Source organism: Aedes albopictus, chromosome 3 (genome assembly GCF_035046485.1).
Source record: "Aedes albopictus strain Foshan chromosome 3, AalbF5, whole genome shotgun sequence".
NCBI lineage: Eukaryota > Metazoa > Arthropoda > Insecta > Diptera > Culicidae > Aedes > Aedes albopictus.
The window spans coordinates 39,807,099-39,826,106 of NC_085138.1; the positions used below are offsets into that span (position 1 = coordinate 39,807,099).

The 19,008-nt window shown below is 40.9% G+C and overlaps 1 long non-coding RNA gene across 2 annotated transcripts in view; it reads left to right on the forward strand.

Moving 5' to 3' along the window:
• The window catches only part of LOC134290028 (uncharacterized), a 59,867-nt gene that overhangs the window by 12,487 nt on the left and 28,372 nt on the right, over positions 1-19,008 (forward strand). The window lies entirely within an intron of this gene.

A 19,008-nucleotide genomic window follows, 5' to 3' on the forward strand; every position in this document is an offset into this window, starting at 1 on the left:
GTTCGGGGTTACCCTGAAGCTTTTTGTAATAAATTATCAAAAATGCTGGAAGCCATGCCACACGCCATCACCCACCGAGGTGGGCAAAAAATCACCACGTTAGCACGTTAGCATTGGTTTTTGGTTGCTGATGATGATGACTGTTTTCAAATCGTTCTGATTCACCAATGAAATGTGACCAAAACAATTATCGTTTGACAGAAAAAATCAAGGCTAATGTGCTTATTTTGTGATAATTTTGATGCCATTTGAAGCTTTTTTGTCCCCCACGATGATGATGGCTTCCAGCATTTCTTTTTAATAATTTATTCCAAAAAGCTGCTGAATTATCTCGAACGGGGTTCGTCTTGAGAGATATGACTTGACTATCTTCTGGGTATTTTAACTCCTAGGATTTCATCATTCCATGCTTCCCAGGTCATTTTGATTACAAGATAAAAGATTTTTCGGTACCACTTAGAACAAAACTCAATTTATTACTAACAAAACTTGCAAGAATTTTACAAGTATGTATGGACGACTTTTGAGGAATATGATAAGCTTTGATTTCGAACTATAATCCTTACTGTATGTCTTTCCGTTCAATAGTTATGATTTTTTAAAGTGTATAAAAGCCTGAAATTATCAAATCGACTTGAAGCACATCGAAATATTTATCAATCTAGCTGAAAATTTGACCAGAAGTTCATTTTGGCATGAGAATTATACCTCAATTGCAATTGCAATTGTACCTCAATTGCAGTACCTTGTTTCACTAAGTTAAATAAATGTTATAATTTAAAAACGATGAATCACTTAATTCGGAATCGTTTACTTTTTTATTGAAGTTATTGCTGACTGCTCTACAAATTGGACTGGCACAATGGTGTGTTTTTGGCACAAATTTCCCAAATGGAGGAGAACGTGCCTCTGGAGACGACCTACTGATGGAGGACCTACACCTTTAAAGTGTGATTTCAGCGCAGGACCACGTCGGAACAAGTTGGGGTCTTCAGTGAACTTTTTCCTTAACAATCAAGGAATAAATGCAGCGAAGACGTCGATTTGATCCGAGGCAAATGTACACTTTTATCACACTTTTTAGGCGTACTAGACTGTATTGTTAATTAAGAGTACACTTTTGAGGCTCTGTATGAAAAATACTATGTCTTATTTTGACAGTTGATGTGTGTTAGCGTTGCAAATAAACGATAATTCCACTAGAATTCGTTTAAAGTTAATGTTTTAACTCCAGCAGAACAATGCGAGGGCTTACGGAAGAGAAGCGAAAATTGATTGTGACCAGGTACTGCACTGAAAAAGTATTATCGCTAAGATAATTAGTGAAAGTTCAAGATTTAGTGTCTGTGTGGTCTAAAATGCTATCAATCGGTTTGGTATGCATAATACACTAAAAGAATTACCTGAGTGCAGCAGAAAACTAGGTTCGTCCATGCCAAATTTAGACAACAAGATGTGCAAATCTTTAAAGGAAAAAAAGAGGTATCCTTTAGAGATTGCCCTAAAAAACTGTGGAACGATATGGTTCAACATGCAAAGGAGCGTAATTCCCTGAAGACCTACCGAAAACAAAAACGTCCAAAACGCATTCAAATTCAGGCAGATTTGGTGAAACCTTGGACTCGGAAACTGTACGACGATGTTTTGAGCAAAAATTACTGTGCATTATTGTAGATGATGAAACGTACATATGTCAAATTAGACTACAAAACACTTCCAGTGGCACAGTTTACACTGTAAAGCATGGCATGTACCAAATTCGAAAAAATCGATTTTATGCGAAATATTTGGGAAAATGGTGTTTGGTTTGGCAAGCAATTTGTCAATGCGGTATGAGATTGTTACCTTTCTTCACCGTTGCAAATATGAACACCAAATTTTAATAAAAGGTATGTCTCCAAAATCGAATTCTGTCACTCATATGAAAGCACAAAGGCCCTTTTAGCTAGATTTGGCAACCTGCCACTACGTGCGGGTCACCTTGCACTGGTATGATAAAAACAATGTCCAATTTGAGGAAAAAGTAATGAATCCTCCAAATTGCCCGCAAATAAGGCTCATAAGGAATATTGGGATTTGATGACAGGAAACCCGCGGAAAAAGGATAGAGGAGCAGATTCAAGAAAGACTGGGTCAACGTAAGCAAAACCATAGATAGAACGGTTGTCCAAAACCTCATGAAGAACATCAAAAAGAAGGTGTGAGAGCTACCTTGATCCATGAAAATTCAAAATATTTTGATATCATGGGCTCTTCGGATGATCAATAAACAATGTAATTAAATTTAATTTACAAAATGTATGAAACATTTTAAAATACAGAAATTTTCAGGTGTACTCATAATTGAGGTAATTGGGGTGAAATCTGCTATAATGAGGTATACTTGATATTGTTGAGTAATTTAAAACTATGTACGGTAACAGTTCCTCGCCAACAAAAATTTTCCGAGAACTTACTATATGACTCGAAAAAAAAACTCTAAACCAATTCCCAATCCGAAAACCTGTTCCGGCGAAATGCTCCAACCAAGACCAACAGAAAGCACAAATGTTTGGAAACAGTTTCACACAACACACCAACCAACTCTTCTCATGGGGGAACCCGTACGTACACACAACAAATCCGGTATGAGCTCGAGCTGTTGTTGTGATGATTTTTAGCAGTTTCGTTCGACGTCCCGGCTTCGGTCGTCCGTTATTACAGAAGGTATCATTACTGCTACCGCACCCCCACAAGCCAGGAAAATCTGAAATCTTTGCGTGCGATTGCACTTTTGATGAGGGAGCTACCCTTGCAGTACAGTCGAAACTCCGTGATAGGTAACACCACTTTAAACGGCAAATGAAGTTTCTTAACTATCTTTCAAATTATGTTTTCTTAAGGGCGATAGCATATTTAAACGCTGACTACAGAAAGTAAGCTAACCTGGATGTAAGACCAGCTGAGAAATTGAGGTGGTCAATAAATGGCACCACATTATATGGGTCCCAACTGTATCATGCTCTCTCTTGGTCTCAGTCCTTTTTCCGGTACGACGACGGGTGCGTATGTGTGTTTGGTAAGCATACGCACCTCTCCTCCAATCCGGGTTTTGACGATCCTCCTGATTCGTACAACATTGCTACAACATCGCCATCAAATCCCGGATAGTGGCTGCCTTCGCGCATTTCTCGACTCTCGAAGTTCTCGGAGCAGATTGTTCGAGAGCGTCACCGACGGTGGATGTATGCTGCGGGAAGATATGTTATTGCTCTGAGCGGTAAATATTTGTTATTATAACATAGTTTCCTGTTCTTCTGCTGTACCCTTTACCTCTCTGGGAGGAATGGGTGAGATTTGTTCGTTCTTGGTCCATAGAACACTCAACTAGTTGAGCTTGTGGAGAAATTCCTAGAAAAGATTCGGTTCGAGATGTTCATCAACAAAGCATGGATTGAATTAGATTCACACAACACCAATCATTAAGATTTTCGGAGGAGATCGTCCAACAACATGTCTCGGAATTAGGCAGAGAATGTTTTCCACGAATAGTGAATTCGATTCGGTGCGTGTCGTACCAAACCAACATCATCTTATAAACTTCCACTTACGCAATTCTTCATTCATCTGACAGTTTTCCGTACGCAGAATGCTGAACTTGGCAGAATTGCCATATAAAGCAGAGTACGCACTATTATAGCGATGATGATGATGCAGCATGATGGTGGTGATGATAATGAAGCTGACTTCCCGAGCAGAGTGTAACAACAAAATGATAGCAAATCGAAAACTCGATTTGTATTCGACATCAAATTGATATCACATTTTGATATCAGTTTGTCTTGACTCAATTCGGCACCAACATTTCAAAAGGGCGTAACTGCTTTTGCAACTAATGCCTTCTCACAGAGCTGTGGATCGTATTTCATTCATCTCACGCAATTCACATCCATTAATCGAAAGAAAAAGATTTTATCTTTCTATTTGTGCTAGTGGATTGCTCGAGAGGGATGGGATACGCTCCACAGCTTTGTGAGAAGGCATTGGTTGTAAATGCAGCTACGCCCTTTTGAAATGTTGGTGTCGAATTTGATTTCAAATTTAGATTTCGTTTTGCTGTCACTTCAAACTATTATAAAAAAAAATAAGTTTTTAAGTTATTTCAAAACTCCTAGGTAACCTTGTACAATAACTCTAAGGATTTACCATTAGTGTAACTATCTTTGGCATTTAGGATTTCATATCAATCGAAAAACCACTATATTTCAGTAACAAATTTTGAAAACGACGTATAATCAATGCTACACCATTGATTATACGTCGTTTTCAAAATTTGGAACTGATTTAACGATTTTTCCATTTTTTCGTACTGATAACAAAAACAGTTATCAATTTGCTATCACTGATAGCAGGAATTGTTTTCAGCTTGCTGTTTTGGGAACATTTTTCTGCTCTCATTTTTGATGTTTTAACCGTTAAAACGACCAAAACGAAAACAACCTGAGTTATCATAATTTGTAATATCACAACATCAAAATTTGTTTTCAATTTGCTGTCAGACTTTGCTCGGGTTGGGTACATGTCGATCACCTTGTACATACTGTTGTTATTGGGCAAGAAGCACTCCGAAGAGGATAGAGCTACCTAGAACAGGTTGGCTCCAATCTTGATGGAGCAAGTTGTAGTTCTTATGATATTTTCGTTCTGAGCTCAGTTTGCTGTTTATCGTTCCGGTGGGCTACGTGGACGTCATTTGAGTTAGCAAGGGAGTATTTTCAAGACTCTTAGGCGAAACTAACTACAACTGAAATACAGCATTTCGATGAGCAAAGAACCATAGTACCATCTAAAACTCGACATTTCATTCATTTCCTCCATTACCTACGATGCTTCCGGCCAAACGTTGTTTGGTAAGAATGTTTCGTGGGGAAGCATAATTTGCCATACCTCTGGCGGTGGTGAGCTCGAGACTTCGAGTAGGTACACGGTGCGATTGCGGTAACTGATGACAACGACGACAACTCGAACTCGAGTATATGTTGTTGCCCGGTTTTCAGAATGCTTCCAAATGCTGACGATGTGAAGCATAGCAGCGAGAGAGAAACATATCCGCACAAATACACTGTCCCTACAGCAACATAGGTTCCTATAAATGGGCGTTTATCGAATGGCAAATACCAACGAGCACCCGACCGACTGCTCTACACACAAACTGAGTGTTCATTGTTGTTGTTTCCCAATGTCGATGGGCATTCGAACCACAACAGCATGCATTCGAATGGAGTGGGAAAATTGATAAATCCACTTAAACTCGAAGATGTGCCTTACTTGTTGAACCTTGGATCTACACCGCATAACGGATCCTTCTGCACTGGCCCTAGGCCAGTCAATTCCAGTACCTGAGGCTGGCTGCTAGCGAACTGCAAACATCTATCGTATGTTTGTTTCCAGGAATACCTTCTGATATTACCTCAGAAATTTATTCCAGGAGTCTATCAGGATTTTTTCCTGGGACGCCTCTGTGAGCTCCCAATGAGATTCTTCGGAGGACTTAAATAGGGTTTCTTTCAATTTTCCTTCTTCTTACTGGAGTTTTTTTTTTTCTAAGAATGTTCCTCCAGGAGTTCATTCCGGAATTTTTACAGGATTTTTTTTTCAAGATTCTTCCAGAAACTCATTTAGGATTGCTCCAGGATTTCCTTCTTGAATTCTTCCAGAAGTTCCGGTATTGCTGAAGGAATTCTTTTCGAAACTTCCCCTAGAAATTGCTTGCTTATTTGGTTCCGAAATTTAGTCCAGGACACCTTCTGGGATTCCTCAGGAAGCTCTTGAGCTGCTTATGAAGTGAACGTGTGGCCACTGTGCCGCTTTTTTTGCGAGGATCATACAGAATTTCTTCCAGAGGTTTTTCCGGTATTGCTCCCAGAGTTCCCATGGGTTTTTACCAGAATTGATTCCAAGATCTCCACAAGAGTTTCTCACTGACTGAAGACGGTGTAGTAGGTTTTTGATATATGTTGTCGCGATATTTTTTTTTTGAGTTTCTCTGGGGTTCCTATTGAATATTTTCCGTGATTCATTCCACTGCTCCTCTGGGGCCAGCAGATCTTCCGAGAATTTCTCCCAGTGTTGCTACATGAGTTATTCCTGGGATTTCAATTGTAGTTCCTGCAAAGGTTTCAAGGAGTTTTTTTTACTATTTTTTTACACGACTTCCTTCCGAAATTTCTTCCGCAGTTTCTCCTGTAATTTCTTCAAGAAATTTCCGATAGCTTTCTTTTAGAGTTGTTCCTTGAATTTCTACAGAAATTTTAGCTGCAATATTTCCTGAAGGTTATCGCGGTTTTTTTTTTAATTTAACCTTAGATTTCTCTCGGAGTTTGTCCCGAAACTTCCCCCAGAAGACTCCTTCCGGTGGTGGTCCTAGGATTTCTCTCAGAGTTTTTCTGAATTTACCCTGGGCTTTCTGCTCAGATTTTTTCTGGAGTGTCTTCTGGGATCTCTGCAGGAGCTACTGCTGGTATTTCTCATTAAGTTCTTCCCGAGATTTCTTCCATAGCATAGCATAGGCGATTGTACACATCGTGGGTGGCTATACTATGCTCAGCTTCATATGTTTTGAAAAATCTAACACGTAGTGTCGCTAAAATAACGTTTGGGATTAACGCCTTTTTCTACGTGTTAGGATTGGTCAAAACAAGCATCACATTTTATATCTGGCCACGTCCTTACAATCGCTAGGAAAGGGTAGGAATGTTCGTTTAATGTCTACTTGAAGATACAGGGTACCCAAACTATCTTCATAGACGTTAAGGAAAAGGAATTTGTGTTAGTAGGGTGGGTTTGTTATGAGGAACTCTGTTCGACAATCTAGAGCGCAGTTGACATTTGATGGATGGTTTACAGATCTGTTAAATTAACTTACCTTGAAATTCCTGAAAGAAAGTATACAGGGTGTTAGGTTCATAAGTGCAAACTTTTTAACTTTTAGGACCATAAATGGAGAAAAAAAAAGTTCTACGCATATGGTCAAATCTCAAACATTACGTAGTTATTGAACTTTCCATGTTTTGTACTATTATTGCCTTAACTGGCTATAACTTAAAAATGATTAAACTTATCGTAGTTTTTTTCACCCTTATTCGAAAGATTATTGAATTTTCTATCAAATGACATCTTTGGATTGATTCGTTTAGTTAAATAACTAAGTTTTAAGTAAGTACTTTTGTGCGCACTGTGCGATTTGCTCGAAATTGCAATAAAACGATAAGAGGAAGAATTTTGGTGTCAAAGAACGAACTGTAATGTAGAACAGGGGCCACAACTCTGCCTAAGAGAGAATTTTAATCTATTACGCAGTTTTTAAAGATAATTAACAAAAACAAATTTAAAACTTTTGATCTAATTTGCTCTTGAAAACTTAGTTATTTAACTAAACCAATCAATTCAAAGATGTCATTTGATAGAAAATTCAATAATCTTTCGAAAAAGGGTAAAAAAGTGCGGTTAGTTTGACCATTTTCAAGTTATAGGCAATACTAGTACAAAACATGGAAAGTTCAATAACCACGTAACGGTTGAGATTTGACCATATGCGTAGAACAATTTTTTCACCATTCGTGGTCCTCTATCATTCCTTAAAAAGTTTGCACTCTCGAACCTAACACCCTGTATTAGTATACAAAAACCAAAAATATTAATAACATACACATCTGCATATCAATACTGAAGATATTGCAGGGGCCGAAGGATTGAGGCAGCCATTCAATATTTAATAAACACAAGATTGAAGAGGAAAAAAATAAATAAACAAAATAAAAACAGAAATCGTTCGCAGTAAAACTCAAAACATTAAAAAAAACAGAAACATCAAAAAAACTTATCAAGTTTCAATCCCTGCTCCCACTTTAGGCAAGAAAATAGCAAAATTGAAACTTGATGTGGTAGATCTTACGCCGTAACGCACCATTCCAAGGTGATTCTTCTCGAGATTTCTTCCAGAGCTTTTTCCTGGTTTACGTAGTTGTTTACTGGATTTCTTGCAGTGATCCACCTGAGATTTTTTTACAGATTTTTTCAGGATTATTCCCAGAGCTCTACCCGGAATACCTAACACAAATTGTCCCAAGATTCCGGATGCTCCTTTAAAAATTTCTTTAATAGATAGTCCCGAGCTCTTGCTGGATTTTTCTAGAAATTTTTCCCGGGATAACTTACGACATGTCTTGTAAGACATTGCCGGAAAAATATCTGAAGAAATCCTGGTGGAATTTTGCGAAAAATTCCGCAAAAACTTATTGTGGAAATCTTAAGAGGAACTTCGAAAGAAATCCGGAGAGAAACTGGAACATCTAGGAATTTCATTCTGAGGGTAATCCCAGGACTCCAGGAGGAAATAATAAAGAAATTTAAAGGGAGCTCTAAAATCCTCTAGGATAAATCCCGGGTGGAGCTAAGGGCGGAATCTCGCGAGGAAATTCACGAGAAATTTCGGAAAACCTTTGGAGAGAATCTTTTGGAAAACTATCTTGAAACCACTAAGAGAAATTCCTAGGAGAACTTTGTAAAAAAAAATCTGAACGACCTCCGGGAGGGATCCAGCGAGAAACATTGGAAGAAATTCCTGGGTAAATACTCTTGCAGAGACCACGTAAAAAACTTCAACTGAAATCCTGGGAGGAACTGTGGTAGAAACTCCAGGAATAACTTAAGATTGTCGGGATAACACCGAAAAAAAAAACTCGGAATGAACTATTTATAGACATAAATACAACCTCGAGATAAAACAAACTTTAATAATTTCATGGAAGAATACTGCGAAAATTTAGGAAGCTTTTTATTCTGGGGGCCACGAAGGAATTCCTGTAGAAAATATAATCCCAGTAGCAGCGATTGGAGGAAACCCAAAAGTAACTGGAGGCATTCCTTACAAAACTGCTGGAAGAATGCATATCGAAGTTGTTGGAGGAATTCCTGAAGGGAGTCCTGTGGGAGTTTTATAACAAACTCAGAACATAATTCCACACGGAACGCTTGAAGAAATTCTCTACAAACTTCTAAAGCAATTCCGCAATAAACTGCTGGGCTGGAGGGTATCCATTAGAAACATCTGAGAGAATTTCAAAATGAACTTCTGGAGCTATTCCAGAAGGATTTGCAAGAATTCCAAAATGAGTTAATGGAGAAATCCCTGCAGAAGTTTCTGAAGGAATTCCAGGAAAATTTCTTTTATAATTCCCAGAAAGAACTCTTTGATAAACTCCATAAGGTACTCCTAGGTGAATTCAGGATGAATCCAGGAAGATATTCCTAAAGGAACACCCAAACGAATCCCTAATGAATCCAGAATGATTTCCTGGATAAATCTCTGATTAAATAATTCCGGTAGCAATCCAGAACAAATTTCTGGAGAAATTTTGGATGAAATTCCAAGAATCACTCTGGAAGCAAATCTTCCAGAAACCTTTTTCAAGGAATTTCTGAAGCAATACCAGCAGCGATCTCACATGAAACTACTGGTGGATTCTCTGAGAGAATTCCAGCGGCAATCTCAGAAGGAACTCCTAAAATAAGGCATTCTTAAAGAGGAAATACAAAACCAATTCTTTGAGGAATCGCAGAATGAACTCTTACTCCCAGAAGAAATCTCAAAACGAGGATTTCTCAAATGGAACTCCTTGAAGAATCGCAGCAGCATTTTCTACAGCAATCTCAGGGGAACTCCTGGAGCAATCTCGAAATGAACTCATAGAGGACTCTCAGAAGGAACTGCTCGAGGAATTCCAGAAGGAACTTGTGGAAGAATCCTAAAAGAACTACTGAGGTAATCTCAGAAGGTTCTCCTGGCAGAATCTCAGATAGGGTTCCTGAAGCAATCTCAGAAAGAACTGTAGAAGGAATTTCGGATAAAACTTGAGTAGGAAAACCTGAAGAATTCCTGGAACAATTTTGAAGAAATTTCTGGTGAAATACCATGCGGCCGCTCGTGAATTCAAGGGTATTTCATTTTTTTCTGACTGATCCAACCAATAGCCCTGCACAGTTTCTCTCTGAACATCAGCAGCACTCCCCTAAATTCATTGGAATTCCATCAGAACTCGGACACTTCTCAAAAACCCGTTTTCGAGGGGTTTCAAGGCGTTTCAGAGCACTTCAGGCAGTCTGGGGGTTGCAGGGCAGTTTACGGAGGATCCAAGAGGAGTTTAAGATGGGTTTCAAGGCGCTTTAAAGCATTTCAGGGACTATCAGGAACTTCTGGGGGTTTCAAGTGTCTTCCAAACGTTCAGGAGAAATGTCTAGGAGTCTTGAGGAAGTTTTAAATGAGGTTCAAGGCGTTCCATGGCGTTTCAGGGTATTTCTGGAGTTTCAGAAGAACTCTGGAGGGGGGGGGGGATTGGTATTAGAAAAGCTACTGGGGGTCTCAGAGAAATTCCACAGGGGTTTCAGCGGTTTCAAGGGGTTTCAGGCAGTTTCAGGGAGCTTCGTGAGAATTAGAGACAAATTTATAGCGAAGTTTCAGATTGGTTTCAAGGATTTTCAGAGGAAGGGTTTGCTCAAACATCTTTTAATACTGACTCATCTGTATGGTATTCCGGGTTTCAAGTGTCTTCAAGTGGGGTTTCTTGGAGGTTTAGGAGAAGCTCTATGGATTTCAATGGGATTTCAGAGAGATTTCGTAGGGATTCAAGGAGTTTCAGGTGATTCCAGAGAAGCTGAAGGGATGTGTACGAGGGCGGATAAGTCGGATGCCGTTACTTCTGTGGTCTCCCGTACTTGAACTACAAAGAAAATGGCGGGTTGTACGCATGCTCTACATAAGTTTATGTAACTTTTTTGTGACTTAATTTGGTCGTAGATGTTCTTGGAGAATTTGTTCCATGTCCAATATACATCTTATATCAAGCCTCTTCTGCTTCTCGATCACTACGAAACTAACTCCATGTTATTGATGGTTATGCCCATCCACTATTCCAACCATGAATACCATTAGGTATTGACACATTCCACGCCTTACGTTTTTCGCAAGAATCAAACTTTTGCTTTCAAAAATGGTAATGTTGTTAACCGGTATGTGTCTGACAAACTTTTTGTTTTTTTCTACACCGTGATTCAATTCATTCGTTTTTTATAAATAAAAACTAGCTGTTCCGGCAAACTTTGTCTTGCCTACTGCCAGGCCCGGATTAAGGATTGTGGGGGCCCGGGGCCCGAGCGGATGTGGAGGCCCTTCTAAGAGATGACCAAAAATGTTTTTCCTTATTTTCGAACAGTACTTGAGCAATATGGAAAATAAAGCTAATGTTTGCAACCAAAAAAGGTTTTTGTGGGGGCCCCTAAAATGTGGGGGCCCGGGGCCCGGGCCCCCCTGGCCCCCCCTTAGATCCGGCCCTGCCTACTGCGTTTTTTGACGTTCCAAGTTCAGGTCCCCGTTAGATTGATTGGAACTTTTTACTTTAAGAAAAATTAAGAAATAGAGCGTGCTGTCGTGCATCGCAGAAAATTGTGGCATACCAGTTGAACACCCTAGGCGCAGAGATGCAAGTCGCCAGCATTCGAGCATCATCGAACACCGCGACCCGATCGCGACAATTCTATTCGGGCACCATCAGACATCGCGACGTCGCGACGCGCGACCGCGAATGGTCGTCGGCGTCACAAAGGCGCTAGCCAGTTTGGCACGAGAGACCATGCTGCCGACGACCGTCCTCTTTCGCATCGCAGCAATCGAACAGTGAACACGCGTCACAACAACACGCTCCTCGGTAAGTTGCAGCAGTCGGCTAAAACTACAGTGCAGAAACTCACATTGGCGTTCCTTGCCAGGTTTGCTGCTTAGAGTTTTGAGCAGCAAATAAACATGTGAAAGTTGAAAACATTTTCAAACATAAGCGAAATGGTGAACAAGGAAGTCTTTTTTTCTGGTTCAAAGTTATGCAGTATGAATGTGCTAATAACGCTGGTGACGCCGGTAAACAAGTGAGTTTAGGAGTGTTGATTCGGATGAATTATTCCACATGGACGTGTGTGAAATCCATGAAGCGGCCGGAATGGAAAAAGCACCAGTTGCGCACGTGGTTTGTGCTTTTGCTTGAGCGCGTGTGCTGGAAAATTTTGGAAGCGTATGGAACATGGTTGAAATCAAGCGTAAAACCGCGGAAACCCATCTAACGGGTGGTTTGATACGATTTTTTTTTTCATTGAAAAATCCACACATGGACTTGTGTGAAGTTCCGTACGAGTTTGGAGTACCGTCGGAAAGTGAGAAATCCACACATGGACTTGTGTGAAGTTTCGTACGAGTTTGGAGTACCGTCGGAAAGTGCAAAATCCACACATGGACTTGTGTGAAGTTCCGTACGGGTTTGGAGTACCGTCGGAAAGTGCAAAATCCACACATGGATTTGTGTGAAGTTCCGTACGGGTTTGGAGTACCGTCGGAAAGTGAAAAATCCACACATGGACTTGTGTGAAGTTCCGTACGAGTTTGGAGTACCGTCGGAAAGTGAAAAATCCACACATGGACTTGTGTGAAGTTCCGTACGAGTCTGGAGTACCGTCGGAAATTGAAAAATCCACACATGGACTTGTGTGAAGTTCCGGACGAGTTTGGAGTACCGTCGGAAAGTGCAAAATCCACACATGGACTTGTGTGAAGTTCTGGACGAGTTTGGAGTACCGTCGGAAAGTGCAAAATCCACACATGGACTTGTGTGAAGTTCCGTACGGGTTTGGAGTACCGTCGGAAAGTGCACATGGACTTGTATGAAGTTCCATACGGGTTTGGAGTACCGTCGGAAAGTGAGAAATCCACACATGGACTTGTGTGAAGTTTCGAACGAGTTTGGAGTACCGTCGGAAAGTGCAAAATCCACACATGGACTTGTGTGAAGTTCCGGACGAGTTTGGAGTACCGTCGGAAAGTGAGAAATCCACACATAGACTTGTGTGAAGTTTCGTACGAGTTTGGAGTACCGTCGGAAAGTGCAAAATCCACACATGGACTTGTGTGAAGTTCTGGACGAGTTTGGAGTACCGTCGGAAAGTGCAAAATCCACACATGGACTTGTGTGAAGTTCCGTACGGGTTTGGAGTACCGTCGGAAAGTGAAAAATCCACACATGGACTTGTGTGAAGTTCCGTACGAGTTTGGAGTACCGTCGGAAAGTGCACATGGACTTGTATGAAGTTCCATACGGGTTTGGAGTACCGTCGGAAAGTGAGAAATCCACACATGGACTTGTGTGAAGTTTCGAACGAGTTTGGAGTACCGTCGGAAAGTGCAAAATCCACACATGGACTTGTGTGAAGTTCCGGACGAGTTTGGAGTACCGTCGGAAAGTGCAAAATCCACACATGGACTTGTGTGAAGTTCTGGACGAGTTTGGAGTACCGTCGGAAAGTGCAAAATCCACACATGGACTTGTGTGAAGTTCCGTACGGGTTTGGAGTACCGTCGGAAAGTGCACATGGACTTGTATGAAGTTCCATACGGGTTTGGAGTACCGTCGGAAAGTGAGAAATCCACACATGGACTTGTGTGAAGTTTCGAACGAGTTTGGAGTACCGTCGGAAAGTGCAAAATCCACACATGGACTTGTGTGAAGTTCCGGACGAGTTTGGAGTACCGTCGGAAAGTGAGAAATCCACACATAGACTTGTGTGAAGTTTCGTACGAGTTTGGAGTACCGTCGGAAAGTGCAAAATCCACACATGGACTTGTGTGAAGTTCTGGACGAGTTTGGAGTACCGTCGGAAAGTGCAAAATCCACACATGGACTTGTGTGAAGTTCCGTACGGGTTTGGAGTACCGTCGGAAAGTGCACATGGACTTGTATGAAGTTCCATACGGGTTTGGAGTACCGTCGGAAAGTGAGAAATCCACACATGGACTTGTGTGAAGTTTCGAACGAGTTTGGAGTACCGTCGGAAAGTGCAAAATCCACACATGGACTTGTGTGAAGTTCTGGACGAGTTTGGAGTACCGTCGGAAAGTGAGAAATCCACACATAGACTTGTGTGAAGTTTCGTACGAGTTTGGAGTACCGTCGGAAAGTGCAAAATCCACACATGGACTTGTGTGAAGTTCCGTACGGGTTTGGAGTACCGTCGGAAAGTGCACATGGACTTGTATGAAGTTCCATACGGGTTTGGAGTACCGTCGGAAAGTGAGAAATCCACACATGGACTTGTGTGAAGTTTCGAACGAGTTTGGAGTACCGTCGGAAAGTGAGAAATCCACACATGGACTTGTGTGAAGTTTCGTACGAGTTTGGAGTACCGTCGGAAAGTGCAAAATCCACACATGGACTTGTGTGAAGTTCCGTACAAGTTTGGAGTACCGTAGGAAATTGAAAAATCCACACATGGACTTGTGTGAAGTTCTGGACGAGTTTGGAGTATCGTCGGAAAGTGCAATATCCACACATGGACTTGTGTGAAGTTCCGTACGGGTTTAGAGTACCGTCGGAAAGTGCAAAATCCACACATGGACTTGTGTGAAGTTCCAGACGAGTTTCGAGTACTGTCAGAAAGTGAAAAAAATCCACACATGGACTTGTGTGAAGTTCCGTACGGGTTTGGAGTACCGTCGGAAAGTGAAAAATCCACACATGGACTTGTGTGAAGTTCCGGACGAGTTTGGAGTACCGTCGGAAAGTGCAAAATCCACACACGGACTTGTGTGAAGTTCCAGACGAGTTTCGAGTACTGTCAGAAAGTGAAAAAAATCCACACATGGACTTGTGTGAAGTTCCGTACGGGTTTGGAGTACCGTCGGAAAGTGAGAAATCCACACATGGACTTGTGTGAAGTTTCGTACGAGTTTGGAGTACCGTCGGAAAGTGAGAAATCCACACATGGACTTGTGTGAAGTTTCGTACGAGTTTGGAGTACCGTCGGAAAGTGCAAAATCCACACATGGACTTGCGTGAAGTTCCGGACGAGTTTGGAGTACCGTTGAAAAGTGAAAAATCCACACATGGACTTGTGTGAAGTTCCGGACGAGTTTGGAGTACCGTCGGAAAGTGCAAAATCCACACATGGACTTGTGTGAAGTTCCAGACGAGTTTCGAGTACTGTCAGAAAGTGAAAAAAATCCACACATGGACTTGTGTGAAGTTCCGTACGGGTTTGGAGTACCGTCGGAAAGTGAGAAATCCACACATGGACTTGTGTGAAGTTTCGTACGAGTTTGGAGTACCGTCGGAAAGTGAGAAATCCACACATGGACTTGTGTGAAGTTTCGTACGAGTTTGGAGTACCGTCGGAAAGTGCAAAATCCACACATGGACTTGCGTGAAGTTCCGGACGAGTTTGGAGTACCGTCGGAAAGTGCAAAATCCACACATGGACTTGTGTGAAGTTCCAGACGAGTTTCGAGTACTGTCAGAAAGTAAAAAAAATCCACACATGGACTTGTGTGAAGTTCCGTACGGGTTTGGAGTACCGTCGGAAAGTGAGAAATCCACACATGGACTTGTGTGAAGTTCCGGACGAGTTTGGAGTACCGTCGGAAAGTGCAAAATCCACACATGGACTTGTGTGAAGTTCCAGACGAGTTTCGAGTACTGTCAGAAAGTAAAAAAAATCCACACATGGACTTGTGTGAAGTTCCGTACGGGTTTGGAGTACCGTCGGAAAGTGAGAAATCCACACATGGACTTGTGTGAAGTTTCGTACGAGTTTGGAGTACCGTCGGAAAGTGCAAAATCCACACATGGACTTGTGTGAAGTTCCAGACGAGTTTCGAGTACTGTCAGAAAGTAAAAAAAATCCACACATGGACTTGTGTGAAGTTCCGTACGGGTTTGGAGTACCGTCGGAAAGTGAGAAATCCACACATGGACTTGTGTGAAGTTTCGTACGAGTTTGGAGTACCGTCGGAAAGTGAGAAATCCACACATGGACTTGTGTGAAGTTCCGGACGAGTTTGGAGTACCGTCGGAAAGTGCAAAATCCACACATGGACTTGTGTGAAGTTCCAGACGAGTTTCGAGTACTGTCAGAAAGTGAAAAAAATCCACACATGGACTTGTGTGAAGTTCCGTACGGGTTTGGAGTACCGTCGGAAAGTGAGAAATCCACACATGGACTTGTGTGAAGTTCCGGACTAGTTTGGAGTACTGTCAGAAAGTGAAAAAATCCACACATGGACTTGTGTGCAGTTCCATACGAGTTTGGAGTTTCGTCGGAAAGTGAAAAATTCACACATGTACGTTTGTGAAGTTCCGGACGAGATTGGAGAACGTTTCGAATGAAAAAATCCACACATGGATTTTTGTGAAGCTTCAGAGAGGATTGCAGAAAAATAAAGGTTTCAGAACCGTCGGAAACTGGAAAATTGTTGATGAGTTGGAAAATTTAGATCGCGTGAGGACAACCGACAAAACCAGTTACGACTCAAAGGAGATAAATGAAAACTCATTCTTTTGCTCGAGAAGACCCACCAAAAATTAAATCCACACATGGACACGTGTACGCAGCTTCAGACGGCGTTAGACTACCATGAATATTGTAAGGATGTATAGTTCTTAGATTCGAGAAGAAGCAGCGGGGGAGCATATAAAGGCCTTTCCATACGTGTTGTGAAGACTACAGCAAATAGTAATTGTAACGACACCTTAGGAAGAAATTCAACGCACGTGGTAATGCGGTCGATTGTGTGCGTGTACTGTAGTCCCGAATGTGCCAGGACATACATCGAAATATAAAGAATCTCGGCTTCAGAAAGAAAGATAAATTCAAGGTGCAACTGTACAATGCTTATAAATCTGAAAATCACGGGGTCGAATAGCATTTATCGCTTCTTTAATAAACCAGTACATGGGATTTTGTTTGACATTTTGATCGTGAAAAACTCTAGAATTTATGTTACACATAAAGTGTACAGTTAAGGCTAACGTTTACGAGTTTTCCCATGTATTGTACGAAATATTAAAAGTTGTGTATCTGTGACTTGATTTCGTAAAGCGTTATTGGGGAAGGATTGAATAACTACCTGAATGAGAAAAAAACGGTTAGAAAAGCTTTCATATCCATATGGATATGCGTGTTCTTTGCTTTATGGCAAGCTTTGTATAATGACGAAAGAAAGGCACCTGACCTTTCCTGATATGACAACAGTCAGACATGAAAATAACTAATACTTTTTGTAAATGAACCCAAACATGGTCTTTTGTGTAAGGAATATGCATTTGGACTAGCGACGGAATGGTAGCATTTATTTTTCGGCAGTCAATTTCGCAAGAAATGAATGAGCCGCGATACCTAGTACATCTATATATATAAAAATGAGTTTGAAGTTCTTTTGAGGCAACAAAACTCAATAACGGGTGGGCCGATCAGCATGAGTCTTGCATGGTTCGATTCGTATTCGTGGTGGCAGTGTTTATATGTACAAAAAGTTAAGTTTGGCAAGACAAAGTTTGCCGGGACAGCTAGTAATTAATGATTATGCCATTTACTGTCAGATTGGTTTAACACGCTTTATTCAATTCATACATAGGACAAATTATGCAAAATAAATTAATGTAATGAATATTACCGAACACCCGATTGGATATACAAAATTATTGAATTTCTTTTTTTCGGTACATCGAGGTCTAAGAGTTAGCCTATGTTTGGAGTGTTATAGTCAAAGTTGAAAATAAAAACTGAAATTACGAATTAGAATCAATTAATAGATTATGCTAATCAAAAACCTATCCTGGATGTATTCATCTATCAGGGAAATGATTGGAATACTGACATTCTTTTATGAAACTATTTATTTACAAAAGCGAAGAAAGTTAAATTAATAATTAAGGATTGAAAAGACAAGAGAAGAGGCCACGAGCATCGAAAGTAACGGCCGGATATACCGCTATGATCGAGTACCAATCTACAACATAGGAGGAGTGAAGATTTGACCTATAACGTTATGCAGTAATGGAGGAGGATAATGGAAACCAGGTTCTCATTGATAAATTTGTTCAAAATTTTCAAGTGTTCAAATGGCGAGAAAAGGCTCCAAGCTTTTCAAATGCTAGTGGTTCCAATCATGCGAACAGAGCTTCACGGTGTTCTGCAAGTAAGAAATAAGTTCCGGTTTATTAGTAAAATTACGTACAGGACATCGATGGACCAAATTCTGCCGGCTTGCAAGTAACAATTTTCGACTCTAAAGATCGTTAAAAAACTCTGAAGCTCAGATAATATTATTACTTCTAACGGATGAAGGAGTTTTCTTAGGATCAATCGATTGGTATTAGGATACTTTCCTTTGAAATAAGGTTCAAATTAAATAGTTTAACTCGATACTAAAACACAGGTAAATCAAAAAGTTGAAGAAATTATTTTTCTTAGTACAAAGGCCGTACTAAAATTAAAACATGGGAGATGATAACCTTTTTTTGTGTTTTTGTCGAGAGGAGAAGGAAGATGTGGCATACCAGTTGAACACCCTAGGCGCAGAGATGCAAGTCGCCAGCATTCGAGCATCATCGAACACCGCGACCCGATCGCGACAATTCTATTCGGGCACCATCAGACATCGCGACGTCGCGACGCGCGACCGCGAATGGTCGTCGGCGTCACAAAGGCGCTAGCCAGTTTGGCACGAGAGACCATGCTGCCGACGACCGTCCTCTTTCGCATCGCAGCAATCGAACAGTGAACACGCGTCACAACAACACGCTCCTCGGTAAGTTGCAGCAGTCGGCTAAAACTACAGTGCAGAAACTCACAAAAATGACAAATTTTTACTTTACGCCAAGAAACTTGCTATTTTCTCGATACAGTTTTCAAAGTTTCAAGTGCTTTTAAAATAATATAAGTAATTATCTTCGTTTTGGTGAAAAGATTCAAAATCGACTGCTGGAGCATTGAAATATCGTTCAATGAAGTTCAAAAACCGCGGTGTAGATGTGCGTGAAATGTGTCTAAATTGCGCCTGTTGGATCTCATCGGGAGGGCACTGCAGTGATGATTTGTTCATTTTTGCCAAAAAGAAAAGTTGTTAACAAATCTGATATTTCTCATCTTGTGCTTGAA